The sequence below is a fragment of the Saimiri boliviensis genome, chromosome 11 (assembly GCF_048565385.1).
Source record: "Saimiri boliviensis isolate mSaiBol1 chromosome 11, mSaiBol1.pri, whole genome shotgun sequence".
NCBI lineage: Eukaryota > Metazoa > Chordata > Mammalia > Primates > Cebidae > Saimiri > Saimiri boliviensis.
This window is the reverse complement of record NC_133459.1, coordinates 26176891-26200078: the sequence shown is the minus strand read 5'-3', so window position 1 is coordinate 26200078 and position 23188 is coordinate 26176891.

The following is a 23188-nucleotide window of genomic DNA, read 5'->3' as shown; positions in this document are numbered from 1 at the left end:
CTGTTTCTTGTTCGTCACTGTGAGGGGTGATTTGGAAGAAGAAAATGGGAAAAAGCTGCCTCTCTTCCAACTTCCTGAAAAGGTGAATTTGAGGCATCTTCTGCCACAGGGGCTCTGCAGATGCCAGTCCCTCTGCTGGAACTCACATGGGTAAGTGTGAGTTCTCCTGCCTGGGTAACTTTTTCTTTCTTTTTTTTCTTTTTTAAATATAGGGTTTCACCCTGATGGCCAGGATGGTCTTGAACTCCTGACCTTAGGTGATCCACCCACCTCAGCCTCCCAAAGTGCTAGGATTACAGGTGTGAGCCACTGCGCCTGGCCTAACTTTTCCACCTCTAGAGTTTGTTTGTTTGTTTGTTTGTTTGTTTGTTTGTTTGTTTTGAGACAGTCTCACTCTGTTGCCCAGGCTGGAGTGTCATGGCTCCATCTCGGCTCACTGCAACCTCTGCCTCCCGAGATCAAGCCATTCTCCTGCCTCAGCCTCCCAAGTAGCTAGGACTACAGGCGCATTCCACGACACCCAGCTAATTTTGTATTTTTAGTAGAGACGGGGACTTAGCATGTTGGCGAGGCTGCTGTCAGACTCCTGACCTCAGGTGATCCGCCCGCTTCAGCCTCCCAAAATGCTGAGATTACAGGCATCAGTCACTGTGCCCAGCCCAGACTTGAATCTTCACAGGTGCAGAGGCGACGGGAAGGCCTGGGACTCTGGGAAGGGGAACTGTAACCGGCTGGCTCATTCAGTTCACGGCAACCCTGAACTGTGGCTTTATTTGCTTCTTTCCAGTTTCTAGATAGGAAAACTGCCACCTAGAGAGGTTAAACTGTGTGCCCAAAGTCCCGCAGCCAGGAAAAAAGTGAACCAGAGTTCAGTCAAGGTCCAACCCCACACCCGCAACGCTCCTCAGAGCGGGAAGGCCCCTGGGGCAAGTTCCCTTTCTCACTGGGCCTCTGGAGCCCTCCCTGTAGGAACTCCTTGCTGCGATCTCCTTGCTGCTCTTACTTCCCCTGAGGGTTGGAGAGTTTTGTGGAAACATGACTTCAGTTTCGTGGCAACACTGGGTCCCTGGATTCAAGGCTGAGACCGTGTGGACAGCACAAGAGAAGGAACAGCCTCTGGACTTAGGATGCTTCTTCTAGCTGAGACGGAGAGGAGGGTGTCTGAGTGTGTTTCCTGTTGCTATAATAGAACGCCGATAACTGGATAATTTTTTATTATTATTATTATTATTATTATTATTATTATTATTATTAGAGACGGAGTCTTGCTATGTCACCCAGGCTGGAGTGCAATGGTGCAATCTTGGCTTCCTGCAAACTCTGCAATTCTCTGCCACAGCCTCCTGAGTAGCTGGGATTATAGGTGCTCACCACCACACCCAGCTAATTTTTGTATTTTTAGTAGAGATGGAGTTTCACCATCTTAGCTGACCTGACCTTGTGATTCACCCGCCTTGGCCTCCCAAAGTGCTGGAATTACAGACGGGGGCCACTGCGCCTGGCCTGACTAGATAATTTATAAAGAAAATAAATTTAGTGGCCAGGCATGGTAGCTCACACCTGTTATCCCAGCACCTTGGGAGGCCGAGGTGGGCGGAGGAGACGGTCAGGAGATGGAGCGAGACCATCCTGGGCAACATGGTGAAACCCCATCTCAACTAAAAATGCAAAAAAAGCAGCTGGGTGTGGTGGTGGGTACCTGCAGTCCCAGCTACTCGGGAGGCTGAGGCTGGAGAATTGCTTGAACCCAGGAGGTGGAGATTGTGTGACATCGTAAAAGCCCCATAAAACTGCATACCTCAACCATACCTCGACTTTCTGTTGAAACTGCTCTCTGTAACCCCTAATGTGATAGGCAAGCTGTCCAAACCCATGCCATCTTGGCCCCTGTGACTTGTAATAAGTAATAAAAGTTTGTAATTTCCACCCTACCCATGTGACATGGTGCAAGCCCCATAAAACTGCATACCGCCGGGCGCGGTGGCTCAAGCCGGTAATCCCAGCACTTTGGGAGGCCGAGGAGGGTGGATCACGAGGTCGAGAGATCGAGACCATCCTGGTCAACATGGTGAAACCCCGTCTCTACTAAAAATACAAAAAATCAGCTGGGCATGGTGGCACGTGCCTGTAATCCCAGCTACTCAGGAGGCTGAGGCAGGAGAATTGCCTGAACCCAGGAGGCGGAGGTTGCGGTGAGCCGAGATGGCGCCACTGCACTCCAGCCTGGGTAACAAGAGAGAAACTCCGTCTCAAAAAAAAAAAAAACTGCATACCTCAACCATACCTCAGCTTTCTATTGAAACTGCTCTCTGTACCCCTAATGTGACAGGCAAGCTGTCCAAACCCATGCCATCTTGGCCCCTGTGACTTGTAATAAGTAATTAAGAACTGTAATTTCCACCGTACCCAGACAATGTGTAAACAAATGCTAATCTTGACTTTTGTAAACCACTTAAGTAACAATCAGAATGTCCAAAGTCCCCTAGCCCTGGGAATGTCTGGAGCCCCTCACCCGCATCTCTGCCCAGGAATCCACTGGAAGGTCTGGAGCCCCTACCCTCATCTCTGCCCAGGAGGTGATATACAGAATCCATTAGCCCTCAGAACGTCTGAAGCCCCTCACCCACACCCCTGCCCCTCACCCTCACTCCTGAGTTGGTTTTATGGGTATAAAAGGTCTTGACACCCTCCTTTCAGGGCCAAGGGTTGGAGAGACGCGAGTCCTCTGTGGCCGCCAGCAATAAAGACCCTGAAATTTGGCATACTTTTGTCTTGGTGTTGACTTTCTATGCTTGGGCCAGTACAACAATTGCAGTGAGCCAAGATTGTGCCACCACACTCCAGCCTGGGCAACAGTGTGAGACTTCCTCTAAAAAAAAAAAAAAGAAAGAAAAGAAAGGAAATAAATTTATTTTTGTTTTATTTATTTATTTATTTATTTATTTTGAGGCGGAGTTTTCGCTCTTGTTACCCAGGCTGGAGTGCAATGGCGCGATCTCGGCTCACCACAACCTCCGCCTCCTGGGTTCAGGCAATTCTCCTGCCTCAGCCTCCTGAGTAGTTGGGATTACAGGCACGTGCCACCATGCCCAGCTAGTTTTTTTTATATTTTTAGTAGAGACGGGGTTTTACCATGTTGACCAGGATGGTCTCGATCTCTCGACTTCGTGATCCACCCGCCTCGGCCTCCCAAAGTGCTGGGATTACAGGCTTGAGCCACCGCGCCCAGCAGGAAAGAAATTTATTTCTGACCGGGTGTGGTGGTTCACGCTTGTAATCCCAGCACTTTGGGAGGCTGAGGTGAGTGGATCACATGAGGTCAGGAGTCTGAGATCAGCCTGGCCAACATGGTGACAACCCTGCCTCTACTAAAAATACAAAAATTAGCCAGGTGTAGTGTCAGGCACCTGTAATTTCAGCTACTCAGGAGGCTGAGGCAAGAAAATCACTTGAACCTGGGAGGTAGAGGTTGCAGTGAGCCAAGATTGCACCATTGCACTCCAGCCTGGGCAAGAAGAGTGAAAATCTGTCTCAAAAAAAAAAAAAAAAAAAAAAAATTTTTTTCATTTTGGAGGCTGGGAAGTCCAAGGCTGAGGGGCAGCATCTGATGAGAGCCATCTTGTTTTTCCTTTTTTTCTTTTCTCTTTCTTTTTTTTTTTTTTTGAAACGGAGTTTCACTCTTGTTACACAGGCTGGAGTGCAATGGCGCGATCTCGGCTCACCTCAACCTCCGCCTCCGGGGTTCAGGCAACTCGCCTGCCTCAGCCTCCTGTTTTTTCTTTTTTTAAAACTCCATCTCGGGATGGGTGCCGTGGCTCAAGCCTGTAATCCCAGCACTTTGGGAGGTCAAGATGCGTAGATCACGGGGTCAAGAGATCAAGACCATCCTGGTCAACATGGTGAAACCCCGTCTCTCCTAAAAATACAAAAAAATTAGCTGGACATGGTGGCAGGTGCCTGTAATCCCAGCTACTCAGGAGGCTGAGGCAAGAGAATTGCCTGAACTCAGGAGGTGGAGGTTGTGGTGAGCCGAGATCCAGCCATTGCACACCAGCCTGGGTAACAAGAGCGAAACTCCGTCTCACTCTTGTCCGCCAGGCTGGAGTGCCAATGGTGTGATCTCTTCTCACTGCAACCTCCACCTCCTGGCTTCAAGTGATTCTCCTGCCTCAGCTTCCAGAGTAGCTGGGATTACAGGCACCTGCCACCACACCCGGCTAACTTTTGTATTTTTAGTTAGAGACAGGGTTTCACCAGGTCGGCCAGGCTGGTCTTCAGCTCCTGACCTCGGGTGACCCACCTGCCTTGGCCTCTCAAAGTGCTGGGATTACAGGTGTGGGCCACCACGCCAAGCCCGGTGAGGATCTTCTTGCTGAGTCATAAAATGGCAGAGGGCATCATATGGTGCGAGGGAAGAGGATGCCAACTCGGGTCTCTGTTTTTCTGGTAAGGCCACCAGAACCACCACTGGGGCCCCACCCTGGTGACCTGACCTAACGTCATCACCTCCCAAAGTCTCCACTTCCAAATCCATTAACACAAGAGGATTCATTTTCCAACACATGAAATTTGGGGGACACATTCAAACCACAACATAAGGTAATAATACCTGCCCACCTAATGGGGCAGGATCCAAAAACCTGGAGAGGAAAGGAAGAAGGAGCTTCTTAATGCATTTCAATTCAACGCGGTCCATATTTCTGCCCTGCCTGTTTAGGGCGCACTGTGAAGTTGCCAGAAAGCGGTGATCTGTGTCCTCCCAGCACTCACATAGGGAGGACCCAGTGTGGGAGGACTGGTCAAGCAGATCTTCCTTCCACAGCCTGGGGACCGGGGAAGCCCACCCGGAGGGCATCATGGGTAAGCCAACGGTGAGTGAGAGACACAGGGGGAGGGAAAAACAGAGGAGCATGTTATTGGAGTCCAAGAGTGAAGAGGGAGACTCAGGAGTCCCAGATCAACTTCCCTTTTTTCCTTTTCATTCCTAAGATTGTAAACGGAAATGCTTCTCATTCCTAAAGATCGTAAACTTCCCCTTTTCATATGTAATTCCTAAGACTATAAACTGAAACCCCTTTTTCATATGTAATTCCTAAGACTGTATACTTCCCTTTTCCTAAGACTGTAAACGGAAACCCTTTTCATATGTAATTCTTAAGACTGTTAACTGAGACCCTTTTCATATGTTAAGCTATGAACCTAAGATTCTTCCACGTGTAACATCTAAAGTATAAGCCTATGTAAAGAAGGAACCTTCTTTTGTTAGGCGAGCTTGGATATTGGGCAAATATGTCACCTGGCTCCCAGCCGAATAAAGTCCTTCCTCCAATATTCGGTGTCCGAGAGATCTGTTTCCCACGGCTGCTCCTGCAACATTTTGGTACGTTGGTCGGGAAGCGAGTCTCGGATAGCAGATGGCGGGGAAAAGTCTCTTAGGTGGTTTGCCTAGCCCTGTGGAGCATCCCTGCGGGGGGACTCCGGCTCCCTGGGGTGACGCATTCTGAGAGCGCTCCTGGGCAGGTATTTGCCCGGTGGAAAAGCCTCACCGGAGCGGAGCAGGGAGGCCCTGCAGTCCGGATCCACCCAGCGGCTGAACACCGAGGAGGAATGAGCAGTTGGCAAAGTCCGGCACACTGAATTTGGTAAGATTGTACCTGGGAAAGCAGCCCACCCCATTGGGTGGAAGCGTGGCCTGACCACCCACGGGTGCCAGATCGGCACATTGGAAGGTAGCTCTCTGTTGGATTGGAAGGAGAGCATTCCGATGTGTGTCTGTGTCGTGGATGTGTGTCTGTGTCATTGAGCTACTTGAAAGAATTAGAGACAGCCACACGAGGCTGAGTGAAAAAGCCTCTGTGCATTGTAAAGGGGCTGAAGTGAAGGTAAATTGGAGAGTGTTCGGGGACTGCTGTGGGTGAACTGACACTCCCCTAACTGTGGGAATTGTTTCTTTGAATTGGTTTTTTTTTTTTTTTTTTTTTTTTGAGACGGAGTTTTACTCTTGTTACCCAGGCTGGAGTGCAATGGCGCGATCTCGGCTCACCGCAACCTCCGCCTCCTGGGTTCAGGCAATTCTCCTGCCTCAGCCTCCTGAGTAGTTGGGATTACAGGCACGCGCCACCATGCCCAGCTAATTTTTCGTATTTTTCGTAGAGACGGGGTTTCACCATGTTGACCAGGATGGTCTCGATCTCTTGACCTCGTGATCCACCTGCCTCGGCCTCCCAAAGTGCTGGGATTACAGGCTTGAGCCACCGTGCCCGGCCTTCTTTGAATTGTTAATATGGGTCACTCCCAAAGCAAGCCTACTACTTTAGAAATCATGGTGAAAAATTTCAAGAAGGGATTTAGTGGAGATTATAAAGTAACTATGACACCCGAGAAATTGAGGGTTTTATGTAGGGAAGACTGGCCAGCATTTCGGGTCGGTTGGCCCCCAGAGGGGACCCTAGACAGGTCCCTTGTCTCCAAAGTAAGGCATGAGATTACATACGGCGAACTAGAACACCTTGATCACTTTCCGTACATAGACTCGTGGTTGAAGTTAGTTTTGAACCCTCCGAAGTGGCTAAGAGAGCAGGTAGCAACTGTTTTAGTAGCCAAGGGACAGACTGCTAGAAGCCACCATCCCCCTCGCCGGCGAGAGACGCGGACTCCTAAGGCCCGGGCAGATTCAGCGGCAGGAACAACTCCCAAGGTTTTGGTCGACTCAGCGGCAGAAGAGTTTTTCTCGATAATGCCTCCTCCTCCTCGAGGACTCCCTGCCCCAGGGCCGGAAGCCTCGGCATCCCCACCAGAGCTGTGCACCCCTAAATCCCCCAGAGGAGACAAAAGAGAATGTGGGAAAACTCCGCCCATTGCAGCCCGCTTCCCAGAGGGAACTCCCCCTCTGGCAGCCCGTCTGTGACCCAAGGCCGGGGTGCAGATGCCTTTAAGAGAGCAGAGGTACACAGGAGTGGATGAGGATGGCCACATGGTAGAAAAGCTTGTTTTCACGTACCTGCCGTTCACCTTGGCTGATCGCATCAATTGGAAAAATAACAATTCGTCTTATACTGAGAAACCCCAAGCTCTCATTGATCTGCTCAAACTATTATTCAGACTCATAACCCCATTTGGGCTGATTGCCATCAGCTGCGTATGCATCTTTTTAACACAGACGAAAGGCGGAGAATACTCCAAGCCGCTTCTAATTGGCTGGAGGAGCATGTTCCTGCAGATTACCAGAACCCCCAAGAGTATGTCAGAGTCCAGTTACCGGGAACTGACCCCCAGTGGGATCCAAACACCCCGGAGGGCATGCAAACACCCCGGAGGCTTCTCATCCTCTACAGAGAAGCCTTGCTGGAAGGACTTAAAAAAGGGGCCCAGAGAGTTACAAACATTCATAAAGTCCCTGAGGTTCGTCAAGGAAAAGAGGAAAGCCCTACCCAATTCTGTGAAAGACTGTGTGAAGCTTATCGCATGTACACTCCGTTTGATCCTGAGGGTCCCGAAAACCAGCGTATGATAAATATGGCTTTAGTCAGTCAGTGTGCAGAAGATATTAGACGAAAATTGCAAAAACAGGCAGGATTTGCATGCATGAATACTTCACAGTTATTGGAAATAGGTAACCAGGTGTTTGTAAACCGAGAAACGGTGAACCAGAGGGAAAGTCGTAAAGAAAGGGAGCGCCAGGCTCCGCGGAATGCTGACTTGATAGCGGCCGCTATTAAAGGAGTGTCCCCAAGAGGGCAGGAGAAGGGGGGTTCCTGGAAGGCCTCCCAGCCTGCATGCCTCCTCCTGCCACGAGACCAGTGCGCTTTTTGTCGGGAAATAGGACATCGGAAGGAAAAATGCCCACGGTTGGTGGGAAAACAGGGAGACCCTGAACACGAGGCTTCAGACAAAAGCCAAGGGGCTCTGTTCAATCTAGTGGGGCCACTGGACTGAAGGGGACCGGGCTCCATTGCCCCCAAGGAGCCCATGGTCAGGATGACAGTAGGGGGCAAGGCCATTGACTTCCTTGTCGACAAGGGTGCTGAATATTCGGTGGTGACCACCCCTGTGGCCCCCCTATTGAAGAAGACAACCGGTATTGTTGGCGCTACTGGGGTGTCAGAAAAACAATCTTCTTGTTTGCCTCGGACTTGTGAGCTGGGGGGACACGAGGTGATTCACCAGTGCCTATACATGCCTGATTGCCCTTTGCCCCTGCTAGGAAGGGACCTGCTCAGTAAGCTACGGGCAACCCTGACCTGCACAGAGAATGGCAACATGTGGTTGGCATTGCATAAAATGTCATAATGGCCCTCGGGGTGCCTCGTGAGGAAGAGTGGAGACTCTTCTTGACCAAACCAGACCAGGAAATAGAGCCTGAGTTAGCAAAACGATGGCCTAAGGTCTGGGCAAAGGACGATCCACCTGGGCTGGCAATTAACCCGGCCCCTGTGCTCATTGAAGTCAAGCCTGGGGCTCAACCGGTTAGACAAAAGCAGTATCCAGTTCCTCGAGAGGTACTAGAAGGCAGGCGTTCAGGTCCATCTAAAGCGCTTAAAGGACTGTGGAATTATAGTTCCTTGCCAGTCCCCATGGAACAGCCCCCTCTTGCCTGTCCCTAAACCAGGGACCAAAGACTACAGGCCAGCGCAAGACTTGCGCCTGGTCAATCCGGCCCCAGTGACTTTGCACCCAAATGTGCCTAATCCATACACGCTGCTGGGATTATTGCCAGCAGAGGATGGTTGGTTCACCTGCTTGGACTTAAAGGATGCTTTCTTTAGCATCAGACTGGCTTTCAAGAGTCAGAAGCTGTTTGCCTTTCAATGGGAGAATCCAGAAACAGGTGGGACCACACAGCACACGAGGACCCGGCTCCCCCAAGGGTTCAAGAACTCTCCTACCATCTTTGGGGAGGCCCTGGCCCGTGACCTCCAAAAGTTTGCTGCTAAAGTCTTAGGCTGCGTCCTCCTTCAATATGCTGATGATCTGTTATTGGGACACCCCACGGCAGTCGGGTGCACAAAAGGAACTGATGTTTTACTTCGGCACCTGGAGGACTGTGGGTATAAAGCGTCTAAAAAGAAAGCCCAGATTCACCGACAGCAAGTGAAGTATCTGGGGTTTAACATCTGGAAGGGGGAACGCAGCCTAGGAACAGAAAGGAAGCAAGTAATTTGCAACCTGCCGGAACCCAAGACTAGAAGGCAGGTGCGGGAGTTCCTGGGAGCCGTGGGCTTCTGTAGACTGCGGACTCCAAGCTTCGCGGTACGCGCTCTATGATGTGACAAACGGGGAGACAAGGAGCCCTTGGAATGGGGATCCCAGCAGCGTCAGGCCTATCAGGAACTGAAAATGAAACTAAGGTCAGCTCCAGCTTTGGGACTGCCTGATTTAACAAAGCCCTTCACATGATATGTGGCAGAAAGAGAAAAAGTGGCCGTTGGGGGCCTAGTTCAGACAGCAGGACCTTGGCCCAGGCCTGTAGCTACCTCTCCAGGCAGCTGGACGGAGTTTCCAAAGGATGGCCCCGTGCTTAAGGGCCCTGGCAGCAACTGCTCTGCTGGCACAAGAAGCAGATAAGCGAACTCTGAGACAGAACCTGAATGTCAAGGCACCTCAAGCAGTAGTGACTCCAATGAATACCAGAGGGCACCGCTATTATCAGATGTTAGGCTGACCAAACACTAGGGCCTGCTATGTGAAAATCCCCCCATCACCACTGAAGTCTGCAACACCTTAAACCCCACCACTTTGCTCTCAATGTCAGAGGGTCCTGTTGAACACAACTGTGTTGAAGTCCTGGACACAGTCTATTCCAGCAGGCCTGATCCTTGGGATCAGCCATGGACAGTAGCCGACTGGGAGTTGTATGTAGATAGGAGCAGCTTTGTCAATTCATGAGGGGACAGATGAGCAGGCTACACCATGGTAACTCTGGACACCGTAAGCAAGGCCAAATCCCTGCCTCAGGGTACCTCGGCTCAAAAGGCTGAACTCATTGTTTAACTCAAGCCCTGGAGCCGAGTAAAGAGAAGTTGGTAAACGTCCATACCTTCCCGATTCTCCAAGTACCTGGAGCATTGTCCAAAAAGAGAGGCCTGTTAACTTCAGGGGGAAAAGAAATAAAGTATCAGCATGACATCTCGCAGCTCCTACAAATGGTCCGGAGAGTGATGGTCGTGCATTGCCGAGGACATCAGGGGGCCCGCACCTCCGTGGCCCCGGGAAATTCCCGAGCGGATTCAGCAGCTCGTAGGTAGGGTAGCATCTGCCCCCTACCGAATAGCAGTTACAGCCCCGCCGATTCCCCAGATCTCTGATCTAATACCTACTTACTCTAAGGAGGAAAGAGACTTTCCCAGACAGAAGGGGGGCAACTGATTAAGGAAGGATGGATCCATGGCCAGATGGAAGAACAGCAGCACCGCAGCGGCTGGGGCCGCAGCTGTTCAAGCCGCACGTGAGATCACTCATTTAGGTCTAGAGTCTCTTGAAAAGATACTGGGCGGGTAATTTTACATCTCACGCTTAGCAGCCTTGAGCAAATCTGTGGCACAGCGATGCATTACACGTCGGCAACACAACGCTAGGCAGGGTCCAACTGTTCCCCCTGGAATTCAAGCTTATGGAGCAGCTCCGTTTGAAGATCTCCAGGTAGACTTTATTGAAATGTCCAAGTGTGGAGACATAAGTATTTGTTGGTCCTGGTGGGCACGTACTCTGGATGGGACTGAAAGAGCCCATCAAGTAACCTGTGTGCTGCTTCGAGATTTTACTCCTAGGTTTGGACTGCCACTGCACATCGGAGCAGAGAGTGGACCAGCCTTTGTGGCAGATTTAGTCCGGAACAGCAACGGCCTTGGGCATCACCTGGAAACTGCACACTGCCTACCGACCTCAGAGTTCCAGAAAAGTCGGGAAAAAAATGAACTGGACCATCAAAAACAGCTTAGGGAAAGTGTTTAGGAAACAAGATTAAAGTGGGTGCAGTCACTTCCCTTGGTCTTATTCAACATTAGATGCACCCCCTCTAGGAAGACAAGATATTCCCCTTTTAAGTCTACCATAGGCCCCCTACCCTAATTTGGGCACCCCTAGGAACTCCTCAGGAGTGGGGAGAGATTGAGTTAGGATGCTAGTTACCAGCTCCAAGGAGAGCTGCTTAGGATACTTCAACCTAAGTAAATAACAAATGTCCTGTAAGCCTTTTTCTCCCCAGTTCACCCTTTCTCGCCAGGTGATCCCGTGTGGATAAAGGACGGGAGTGCAGCCCCTCTAAAGCCACAATGGAAAGGACCTCAGCCCTGAGCCTGACCAATCCCACAGCTGTGAAGGTCGCGGGAATCCCAGCCGGAACCCACCACAGCCGTGTCAAAACCAGCAGCAGCTGCGACTTAGACCAAGGCCAGGACTGCAGAATGACTTTCAGAAGGACAACAAGCCTTGCTCCAGCCACATCGGAAGCCGGCTGGTCCACGCACGGCCGAAGCGTGGGGAGATTCACTGTTGGACTTGTTCTTAATATTTGGACTTGCACAGTAGGAACATTAATTTTGAAGAATGCCCTCAGTATGTACACCAGGTAGGACAGAAAAGTTACTCTTTTGTCCTGAAGTTCTTATAAATGTGAGGAGACACAGACGGGACCCTGTTTCTATAATGGTACTCAGTATAAGGTATGTACTCCATGAGACGGAGTGTTCTAATAATAATAGGTGTTTCTTTGCTGCTCCCTTGTCTACTCCCCCGTTCCTTCAGATGATTAGGGGATTCATCCCTACTGTAGTTAGCCAAAAAGTGACATCACAAGTGTATTATATGCAGCATTATCAGTGTGTTTCTTCAGAAAATCTGGAGAGTGAGAATGGAAGTGAGACCTCTCACTAATATCATAAGGTGGTGAGGGTCTCAAAGTGGGGAGTGAAGAGGGAGACTCAGGCATCTCAGATCAACTTCCCTTTTTTCCTTTTCATTCCTAAGATGGTAAACTGAAATGCTTCTCATTCCTCAGACTGTAAACTGAAACCCCTTTTTCATATGTAATCCCTAAGACTACAAACTTCCCTTTTCCTAAGACTGTAAACTGAGACCCTTTTCATATGTTAAGCTACGAACCTAAGATTCTTCCACGGGCAACATCTAAAGTATAAGCCTATATAAAGAAGGAACCTTCTTTTGTTAGGCGAGCTTGGATATTGGGCAAATATGCCACCTGGCTCCCAGCTGAATATACTCCTTCCTCCAATATTCCAAGAGATCTGTCCCAGAGATCTGTTTCCCATGGCCGCTCCTGCAACAGTAGTACTCAATATTCAACACATTTCATAAAGAGATCTTCCAAACAGCCTTTGTGTGGGTGACAAGGCCATTTTATTTCTCACTTGGGTGCAAGCGGGTGGAATCCGAGAAAGGACAGGTGAAGGGGGTAAGGGTGAGAATTGCTTTCATAGGTTGGGGTAATTTTGGGGGGGGGCGGGGTGTGGCAGAGTAAGATCAGTTACAGTGGTGGGAGGTAGGGGCAAGGAGTATACATGTCACAAGTTGATTTACAATGGTGGGTGGGGTGAGGCAGAAGAGTAGTTAAGATGGAAGGGTGGGGCAAAGAGTGTCACATTATCATACGAACAGTTAAGATGGCAGGGTGGGGTAAGAGGTATCCACATTATCAGAAGAAGAGTTTGGCAGGGCGTGGTGGCTCATGCCTGTAATCCCAACACTTTGGGATGCCAAGGCAGGCAGATCACCTGAGGTCAGGAGTTGAAGACCAGCCAGGCCAACATAGTAAAACCACAGTAAAACTTTCTTGAAAAAAAAAAGTTAGCTGGGCGCGGTGGCTCAAGCCTGTAATCCCAGCACTTTGGGAGGCCGAGGCGGGCAGATCACAAGGTCAAGAGATCGAGACCATTCTGGTCAACATGGTGAAACCCCGTCTCTAGTAAAAATACAAAAAATTGGCTGGGCATGGTGGTGCATGCCTGTAATCCCAGCTACTCAGGAGGCTGAGGCAGGAGAATTGCCTGAACCCAGGGGGCGGAGGTTGTGGTGAGCCGAGATCGCGCCATTGCACTCCAGCCTGGGTAACAAGAGCAAAACTCTGTCTCAAAAAAAAAAAAAAAAAAAAAAAAAAAAAAACAGTTAAGATGGCAGGGTGGGGTGAGAGGTATTCACATTATCATAAGAATAGTTAAGGCCGGCGCGGTGGCTCAAGCCTGTAATCCCAGCACTTTGGGAGGCCGAGGCGGGTGGATCACAAGGTCAAAAGATCGAGACCATCCTGGTCAACATGGTGAAACCCCGTCTCTACTAAAAATACAAAAAATTAGCTGGGCATGGTGGCGCGTGCCTGCAATCCCAGCTACTCAGGAGGCTGAGGCAGGAGAATTGCCTGAACCCAGGAGGTGGAGGTTGCGGTGAGCCGAGATCGCGCCATTGCACTCCAGCCTGGGTAACAAGAGCAAAACTCCGTCTCAAAAAAAAAAAAAAAGGTGGAAAACTGAGGCAGAGGGCAGTGGAGTGATGACCAGGGTCACACAGCACACAGCTAGGAAAGTATAAGCCAAGATTAAAACCATGCAGCGCTGGCCGGGCGCGGTGGCTCAAGCCTATAATCCCAGCACTTTGGGAGGCCAAGGCGGGTGGATCACGAGGTCAAGAGATCAAGACTATCCTGGTCAACATGGTGAAACCCCATCTAACTAAAAAAAAGAATAGTTAAGATGACAGGGTGTGAAGGGAGGCTTGTCCAGGGAAGCTCCCCTGGGCAATTAGGGACAATGGCAAATGCAGATCAGGGGTGTAGGACGATTAGCTGAGGCGGGCAGGCTTCAGACTTTCTGGGACCAGGCTTGCGCATGGGGACCTGACAGAGACATACTGGGGAACTGGAAGAGATTTCCAGTGGGAGGCATGGAGCCACAGAGGCCTCAGTAAGGAGTTTGGTGTCTGTCCAAAGGTTTTGGGGGTGAGTTCTTGATTGATTCCAATGAGTGATGTGGTATGAATTGCATTTAGCAAGACTCTGCTGAGGTGTGAAGATTGCTCGGCAGGGCAGGGAGGGGCAGTTAGGAGGCTGGTGAGGTTGCTTAGAGGAAAGGATGGACGCCCAGCCTGGGAGGCTGAGGGGAGAGGCAGGTAGGAGGCAGAACGGAGTGAGGGGCAAAGCCCGTGGGGTCTAGGTGAAGGGGCGCATCTCTCCTGTCTGGGCAATGTGCTTCTCGCTCTGCTAGAGTCCAGGGTGGTCGTTGGGGGGCCATGTGCTGGGAAGGGAGCCCGCCTCAGATATATTTATTTGTTTGTATATATTTATTTATTTACCTAGAGACTGAATGATTAGACTGGCTAATTTTGGTATTTTGGGTAGGTAATATTTGGTATTTGGAGTTTTGCCAGGTTGTCCAGGCTGGTCTCAAACTCCTGGGTTCAAGCGATCCTCCTGCCTCAACCTCCTGAAGTGCTGAGATACGGGTGTGAGCCACGGCGACCAGCCCCTCTGCTCTTCCTAAATGCAGCTCTGACTTGTCACCTCCTGCTTCAACACTTCCAGGACTCCCCATGGCCCTCGGGTGACGTCTGAGCTCCTGATGACCTGGTCTTCTGTGTCCTGGCCCCTGACGACATTCCAGCCTCAGCCCTTGCCTTCTCCTTCCAAAACATTCTGTCCGGCCGCATCACAGCACTTGCATTTCCTCAATCCTGAAACATCTCCTCACTTCCCCAGGCCTTTTGTACATGTCCGGAATACTCTCACCACACTTTCTTATTATTTATTTTTTGTATTTTTAGTAGAGATGGGGTTTCACCATGTTGGCCAGGCTGGTCTTGAACTTCTGACCACCCAGCTTGGCCTGATCCATCCACTCCAGCCTCCCAAAGTGCTGGGATTACAGGTGTGGGCCACGGTACCCAGCCGCTCCTCCCCACTCTTGTGCCTGGATAACCTTTATTTGTCCTTCTGATCCCAGCCCTGACAGCCCTTTTCCTGTGAAGCCTTCCTGGTGGCCTGGCTGGTCAGGTGCTTCCTTGGTTTGCCCCAATCCCAACATTGATTCATTCATTCAACACATTTTTGTGAATGGCCATTGACGTGCTAGGCTGTTCCAGCCATTTTGAATACACTGGGAATCAAAAGAGACAACAGCCCCTGCCCCTAGTGGAACTTACCCTCAAATGAGGGGAGGCAGACCATAAAAACTACGCAGTAAATAAGTCAATGATACCACCAGAGGGCAGTATGCAGAGGAGGGGAGGGCGCTGTGGGAACAGTGGGGCAAGTGGGGAGGTGGGATCAGGGGTTGGAGTGAGGAGGGTTGGCCTCATTGAGATGGTGGCCTTCGGCCCTCCAGCCACAGATTCCCAGGAACACAGGGGCATCTGGATGTGGGTAACACCCCCCATGGCCACCGAGGAAGGAGACCTGTCCAGACCCCAGTCACAATTAACGCCTGAAGAATATTTTATAGTGTTATTACTCAGCTATTTCCTGTATATAATCCTTTATATATAATCATATATTAGTTTATAGAATTAGTGCCTGAAGTATAACTTACTGCTGACATATATCTAGCTTATGTAATCATACGTAATACTTACAACTAGCATACTTAGTTCTATATAATCTTTCTACGTAATCATATAGGTATTGTAGTCAGAGCTGTACTGACATATTTAGTGCTGATTTATAAAATCCTTCTCTATAGGCCGGGCGTGGTGGCTCACACCTGTAATCCAAGCACTTTGGAGGCCAAGGCGGGCACATCACCTGAGGTCGGGCGTTCAAGAACAGCCTGACCAACATGGTGAAACTCCGTCTTTAAAAAAAAAAAAAACGTTCTTTTCTATAACCATATAGCAGTTTGTAGTAGGAGGAATGCCTAGAGCAGTCACAGAACAGAAGCAGTACATGGGAAAACATCCAGACCAGGACGAGAACCAAAGACCCAGGCGGTGGCGTCCCTGCCTGAAAGGGCACACGCTGTATGGCAGGCTTGGAGCAAGGGCCTCTCCTTCTTCTGATAAAGAAGTTGTAGTACCTTGCAGCCAGTTCCTGTGGAAAGTAAGCCTCAGGCCTCAGATCCTGGAAATAACCGAGGGAGAAGAACCCCTCCAGTCACAGCAGCCGTACACCCTGTCGGTCTTTTCTCACTTCTGTGCTAGCTGAAATCATCCTCCCATAAATATCTTTATTTTTTTTTTAAGACGGAGTTTCATTCTTGTTACCCAGGCTGGAGTGCAATGCCGCCATCTTGGCTCACTGCGACCTCCGCCTCCTGGGTTCTGGCAATTCTCCCGCCTCGGCCTCCTGAGCAGCTGGGATTACAGGCACGTGCCACCATGCCCAGCTAATTGTTTGTATTTTTAGTAGAGACGGGGTTTCACCATGTTGACCAGGATGGTCTCGATCTCTCGACCTCGTGATCCACCCGCCTCGGCCTCCCAAAGTGCTGGGATTACAGGCTTGAGCCACTGCACCCGGCTCCTCCTATAAATATCTTAAGAGCACAAGTCTGTCAGCTCCCACTGCACTGGCTTACAGTATCTTTCTATTAGAAATCCTTTGAAGTCTCCAGCCCCCAGATAAGAAATGTTGCCCATGACCTGTTTGTTGCACACAGCCCACCTCCTTGCCTCGGTGACCTAATGAGGGTGGACCCCTTTTCTGTACACTACCCTCTACTACTGTACACAGCACGGCCCCCTACTGTGCACGGCCCACTTCTCTGCCCAGGTGACATAATGCGGTGGCCGCCTCACTTGTGACTCATGTGATTATACATGACCTACTACTAAGCCTATAGATGATGACCTCACTCACGACCCTGCCCCCTGCTTGTACCTAATAAATACAGATGCTTCTGGGCATTTGGGGCTGTCGCCGATCTCCCCTCACAGGTGGCGTGGCTCCCTGAGTCCAGATGCTCTTCACCAGTTCTTCAATGTCCTGTCTCTTTACTTCTCAGATCCTGCACCTCAGCACAGCATAAGAGACACCCCACGACCCTGTGGGGCCCTACAGCCCTACATCTCAACAAGTTGGGTCTGTGACTCACAGGGATAGCACACTCCACGGGAAACCGTGGGGTGACTCAGTAAGCAGGTGTTGAAAAGAACTTACAGGATTCGGGTTAGATGACTTCTGAGGGCTTAAGAAAGCAGGGCTGCCAGGCGCGGTGACTCACGCCTGTAATCCCAGCACTGGGAGGCCGAGGCGGGTGGATCACCTGAGGTCAGGGTTCAAGACCGGCCTGAACAACATAGAGAAAGCCTGTCTGTGCTAAAATACAAAAAAATTAGTGAGGCGTGGTGGCACATGCTTGTAATCTCAGCTACTCAAGAGGCTGAGGCAGGAGAATCACTTGAACCTGGGAGGCGGCGGTTGCAGTGAGCCAAGATTGTGCCATTGCCCTCCAGCCTGGGCAACAAGAGCAAAACTCCATCTCAAAAAAAACAAAACAAAACAAAACAAAAACAGCAAAGAAAGCAAGCAGGGCTTCAGGCCCAGCACGATGGCTCATGCCTGTAATCCTAGCTCTCTGGGAGGCCCAGCAGGGTGGATCACTTGAATTCAGGAGTTCAAGACCAGCCTGACCAACATGGTGAAACTCTGACTTTACTAAAAATACAAAAAGTAGCTGGGCGTGGTGCTGTGTGCCTGTAATCCCATAATCCCAGCTACTTGAGAAGCTGAGGCAGGGGAACCACTTGAACCCAGGAGGTGGAGGTTGCAGTGAGCTGAGACCATGCCACTGCACTCCAGCCTGGGTGACAAAGCCAGAGTCCATCTCAGAAGAACAACAACAACAACAAAAAGCAGGGCTTCACTCTGGATTGGATGCTGTGCTGAAGCAAGGGTAATTCTATAGCTGAGGACATTAATACATTTTTATTTTTATTTTTATTTTTTTTTTGAGATGGAGTTTCGCTCTTGTTACCCAGGCAGGAGTGCAAATGTGCAATCTCGGCTCATCGCAACCTCCGCCTCCTGGGTTCAGGTAATTCTCCTGCCTCGGCCTCCTGAGTAGCTGGGATTACAGGCACGCGCCACCATGCCCAGCTAATTTTTTGTATTTTTAGTAGAGATGGGGTTTCACCATGTTGACCAGGATGGTCTCGATCTCTTGACCTCGTGATCCATCTGCCTTGGCCTCCCAAAATGCTGGGGTATCAGGCATGAGCCACAGCACCGGGCCCATTTTTTTTTTTTTTTAAATAAAGACGGGGTTTCACCATGTTGGTCAGGCTGGTTTTGCACTCCCGACCTCAGGTGATCCGCCGGCCTTGGCCTCCAAAGTGCTTGGATTACGGGCGTGAGCCACCGTGCCCAGCCGGCATTAATACATTTTATCTACAAGGAGGGCAGACTAGACCGAGGCTAGAGCTGTGATTAGTCAGAAGCAACAGCCTCTCCTCTGAGCCAGGAGGATTGTATTCCTTTCTGGGTCTGTTGTGACAAATGACTGCAAACTTGGCAGCTGAAAGCAACATGAACGTGTCCTCTTACAGTTCTAGAGGCCGGAAATCAAGGTGCTCCAGGGTGCTTCCTTGTGGAAGCTCTGAGGCAATCCCCGTGCTCCTCGGCTTGCAGACAGATCGTTCTCACCGCTGCATCTTCCCATGGCCTTCCCCTCTGCGTCTCTGTCTTCTCTTTTTCCGTCTATTAGATCATTCCTAGAGTAGGGCCCACCCTAATGCAGGACATTCTCAACTCAAGATCCTGACCTTAATTACATTTGCAAAGATCCTCCAACTGTGACCTTCTGAGGTCCTGGACAAACGTTTTAGGGGCTACAAGTCAATGCCCACTGCAGGGATGATGGGTCCTTTCTGTGGCTCGGACAGTGTTCACATTTGATCTGTGCTCAGACATGGCTTTGGAGTTTCGGGGAAGTGCCCGACTAGAGCGGGTTCAACAGCAAATGGAGGAGAGGAACTGGGGACGGCAGAGAAGTGGGAGGGCAGCAGGGGCAGCTGGCGGGGAGGGAGCCAAGAGGGTTTGGCTACTTTTCCACAAAGGTGAGAACAATAGTGGTGAGCCTGGATGCTGCTGCCAGTGACCCAAAGGAGACGGAGGACTGCCAGGAGCAGGATGGGGCACGGGGGCTGCAGGCGCCCTGATGGGGGTGGCGGGGATGTGGGGGCCGCTGGGGCAGGCAGGCTGGGAGCCAGGGTAAGGGGCTCAGGAGTGCACTTCCTGCTGGCAACCCTGCCCGGGACCATGGGTGCCAGCCTCTATGGAGAGCTGCCCAGCCCCAACCTGGCACAGCTGTGGAGACTCCGCAGTACTTGAAGCCCCATATGCCACAAAAGGGGACAGAGACAGAGACAGAAGGGACAGGAAACTGAGAAAGAAAAAACTCAGAAACGGACCAAAGCCCACAGCCTGTCACAGACCTGGAAAGAGGCAGGGGAGGCAGCCTGGGTCAGGTACTCCCCTGCGCTGCTCCTGCTCCAAAACCTCAGGGCTGCTTTAGAACGCCCGCTGCATGGTTTTCCAGGGCTGTGTCCTGGGTCCTTGCACCCTGAGCCTCAAGCTCCCCGTCTGTAAAATGGGGACACTGCCAACCTCCTCTCAGGCCTGTTACCCTCTCAGTTACTAAGGGGGTAGCTCGCATAAAGCGCCCAGTGGGTGAGTCTGACTCTCTTCCTTCCCACCTTCCCCATCTCCTGCCTCAACAGCCCTGGAGTCCAAAAGTGGGCACAGGGCCCACCCTGCTGGCCGACACTGGAACTGCACCCATGCCCCTGTTTAGACACAGAAGCGTTGGCCGGGCAGGGTGGCTCACTCCTGTAATCCCAGCACTTTGGGAGGCCAAGGTGGGCAGATCACGAGGTTAGGAGTTCAAGACCAGTCTAGCCAACAAGATGAAACACCGTTTCTACTGAAAATACAAAAACATAGCCTAGTGTGGTGATGTGCGCTTGTAATCTCTCAAGAGGCTACTCAGGAGGCTGAGGCAGGAGAATTGTGTGAACCCGGGAGGCGGAGGTTGCAGTGAGCCAATATCGTCCCATTGAACTCCAGCCCGGGCGACACTGCGAGACTCCGTCTCAGAAATAAAAAATAAATTAAATTAAAAAAAAAAACAAAAACAAAAAACAGGGCCGGGCACAGTGGCTCACGCTTGTAATCCAAACACTTTGGGAGGCTGAGGTGGGTGAATCACCTGAGGTCACGAGTTCAACACCAGCCTGGCCATCATGGTGAAACCCCATCTTTAAAAAAAAAAAACAAAAGAGGTGGAAGCCTCAGCATCCAATTCCCTCCAGGAAAACAGGCAATGGTTTTATGCCTTCACCACATAGAATATCCAAATCTACAGGCATTCAGGGGCCTTCCCTGCATCCTGGCACATGCCAACCTTTAGTCCACCCTGCCCCATCCGTGCTCCCACAGTAGCTCCTGAGTGGAGCGCCCTCCCCTCCACCAAGAGCAGACATCCAGTGTCACACTCTTTGAAGCCCCCCTCCCGTCCCACAGGCACAACTAACGGAGAAACTCTCCCCCTAGTCTTCTTGAAACACCTTGACTTACCTCTAGAGTTGCTAAGCTGTGAGAAAGAGAGCACCAGAACACCTGCTTATCCGCCTGCATGGAGAGACTCACAAGAGACCGGGGACTCCCTTATTCACCTGCTACCCGGGGGATTCTCTATCATCTGAACCTGACCAGTCACTGCTCGTTCCCGAGAGCTTCCCAAGGAAGCCTCCCCTACTCTGGGTGAAGGTGTGTGATAGTAGTTTCTCTGCATTTTCCAAAATATCTACCTGAGCATGTCTTTTATCCTTTTTGTTTGTTATGCTTTTTTCTTTTCAAGAAAAAATGCAGGCCGGGTGTGGTGGCTCACATCTTAATCCCAGCACTTTGGGAGGCTGAGGCAGGTGGATCACCTGACATCGGGATTCGAGACCAGCCTGACCAACGTGGGGAAACCCTGTCTCTACTAAAACTACAAAATTAGCCAGGCGTGGTGACACATGCCTGTAATCCCAGCACTTTGGGAGGCTGATGCAGGAGAATCGAACCTGGGAGGTGAAGGTTGTGGTTAGCCCGAGATCATGCCACTGCACCCAGCCTGGACAAGAGCAAAACTCTTGTCTTAAAAAAAAAAAAAAAAGAGGCCCGGCGCGGTGGCTCACGCCTATAATCCCAGCACTTTGGGAGGCCGAGGCGGGTGGATCACGAGGTCGATAGATCGAGACCATCCTGGTCAACATGGTGAAACCCCGTCTCTACTAAAAATACAAAAAATTAGCTGGGCATAGTGGTGCGTGCCTGTAATCCCAGCTACTCAGGAGGCTGAGGCAGGAGAATTGCCTGAACCCAGGAGGCGGAGGTTGCGGTGATACGAGATCGCGCCATTGCACTCCAGCCTGTAAGAGCGAAACTCTATGTCAAAAAAGAAAAAAGAAAAAAAAAATTCTTCAGTGCCTTTCTGGTAATTCCCTAGCAAGGCTTACATGGCAGGCTCTCCTCCCCTCTCCCAACCCCCACCCCATGTCCTCTCTTCACACCTCTGTTATATTGGGGTTCAGGGGTACCCTCAGTTCCCCCGAGAGGACGTTTCTCTGGGTTCTTAGTCTATCGCCCCCTCAAGAATGAGAGACGAGATCCATAAATGCCAGACTCAAAAGTGTTTGTAGAAAGTGATTTTATTGAAAGCAGAGACAAAAGCAGGAAGAGAAAGAAACAGCGAACTCACACGGAGCCAGAAGGGTTTCCAGAGGGGAAAACCGGAGAAGGAAAGCTCCTCTCACACTGAAGCAAGAAGGAGGGCGTCCAGGGGCGGAAAGACAGCTTCCACACTGAGTGGTGGGGAACGGAGAGGGAGCTGGAGTTTAGGAGAGGAAAAGCCACTGCCGAAGGTCGGGACCCAAACGAGGAGTCCAGAGGGGTGTGCAAGAAGGGGACTCTTCACCTGGGGGAAACCCCCACCTTCTCTAAGACCCCGGGCCAATCAGAGCTCCTTAGAACTTCCACTGGAGTGACTGACTTTTTGTTTCTTCCCGCGCCCGTGAAATTCAAACATAAACCATTAAATCTCCTGGATGAAGACGGATGGGAGGGGGAGAAAACAAGGCACCGGGAAGTTATTGCCCTTCAAACTGCGCCCCCTTGTGGACCCTGGGAAGAGAACAAAGAGAGCACATTCCCTCACCACGGTGGCCCTCTGCTGGGAAACCGGGCTCCACGCGCCTCAGGCGGGAAATTCCTATTGCCATTCTCACTTGCCCCATCCTTCCACTCCAGCGGTCAAGGGTCTGGACAGCACCATGAGTGCGTGGCTGTCTCCCTCTAGACGGTCCTCTCGTAGCAGTAGGGGTGGCAGGGGTGGTGCTCTTCCACACGCCCGAGTCGCAGACGTGTGATCCACGTGAGTTGAATGAAACAAATCCTCACTGCCAGTTTGCTCATTCGCAAAATGAGGGGTCTGGCTGGGTCTCTTTTGACTCTGAAATTCTGATCTATACGTAGTAGTGAACATATTTTTGGCAAGCGGTCATCAAACAGACGATCCTGGCCAGGATGCCCTGGGGAACAGGCTGTTCTGTCAGCACACCTCTTTCTCCACAGGATTCACCACCTCTCCCACCCTGGGAAGGGGAATACGGTCCACCTCCCCTCCTTAGCAGGTGGCCCGTCAATGGGCACAAGACTGGGGAAACCAGCAGTCACTTCTCATCCAGGGTGGGCTTGTGTCCCAGGATGGGGACAGGCTGTGTCCCCCAGCAGCACTGTGCCCACATGAGTGTGAGGCCACTGCCAATCCTGGTAGTGAACAGGAGGGGCTTCTCTGTGATTGTCATCCAGAGCTGATTAAGGGTAAGAGGCAGTTGAGCCCCCATCTTGGGGTGCTTATCTCTGAGGGGCACCTAAGACATAATTGAAATCAGAAACATGGTGCCAGTTAAGCCACGTTTCACACATACATGCCTCCTTCCCAGTTCTGCTTCCGCTCAAGTCAATTGGGGCTTTAAAGTAGAAAAAATATCAGCCGTGTGCCACCGCTCACACCTGGATTCTCAGCACTTTCGGAGGGGGAGGCAGGCAGATCACCTGAGCCTAGGCGACAGAGCAAGACTCCATCTCAAAAAAAAAAAAAAATGCATAGCATAACCTTCTCATCAGGAAGGACTGATTTTCTCTCAACTGGATCTAATATGCTTTAATATATTTCCATTATGTTGTCCAGTTTGTACTTTTTTTTTT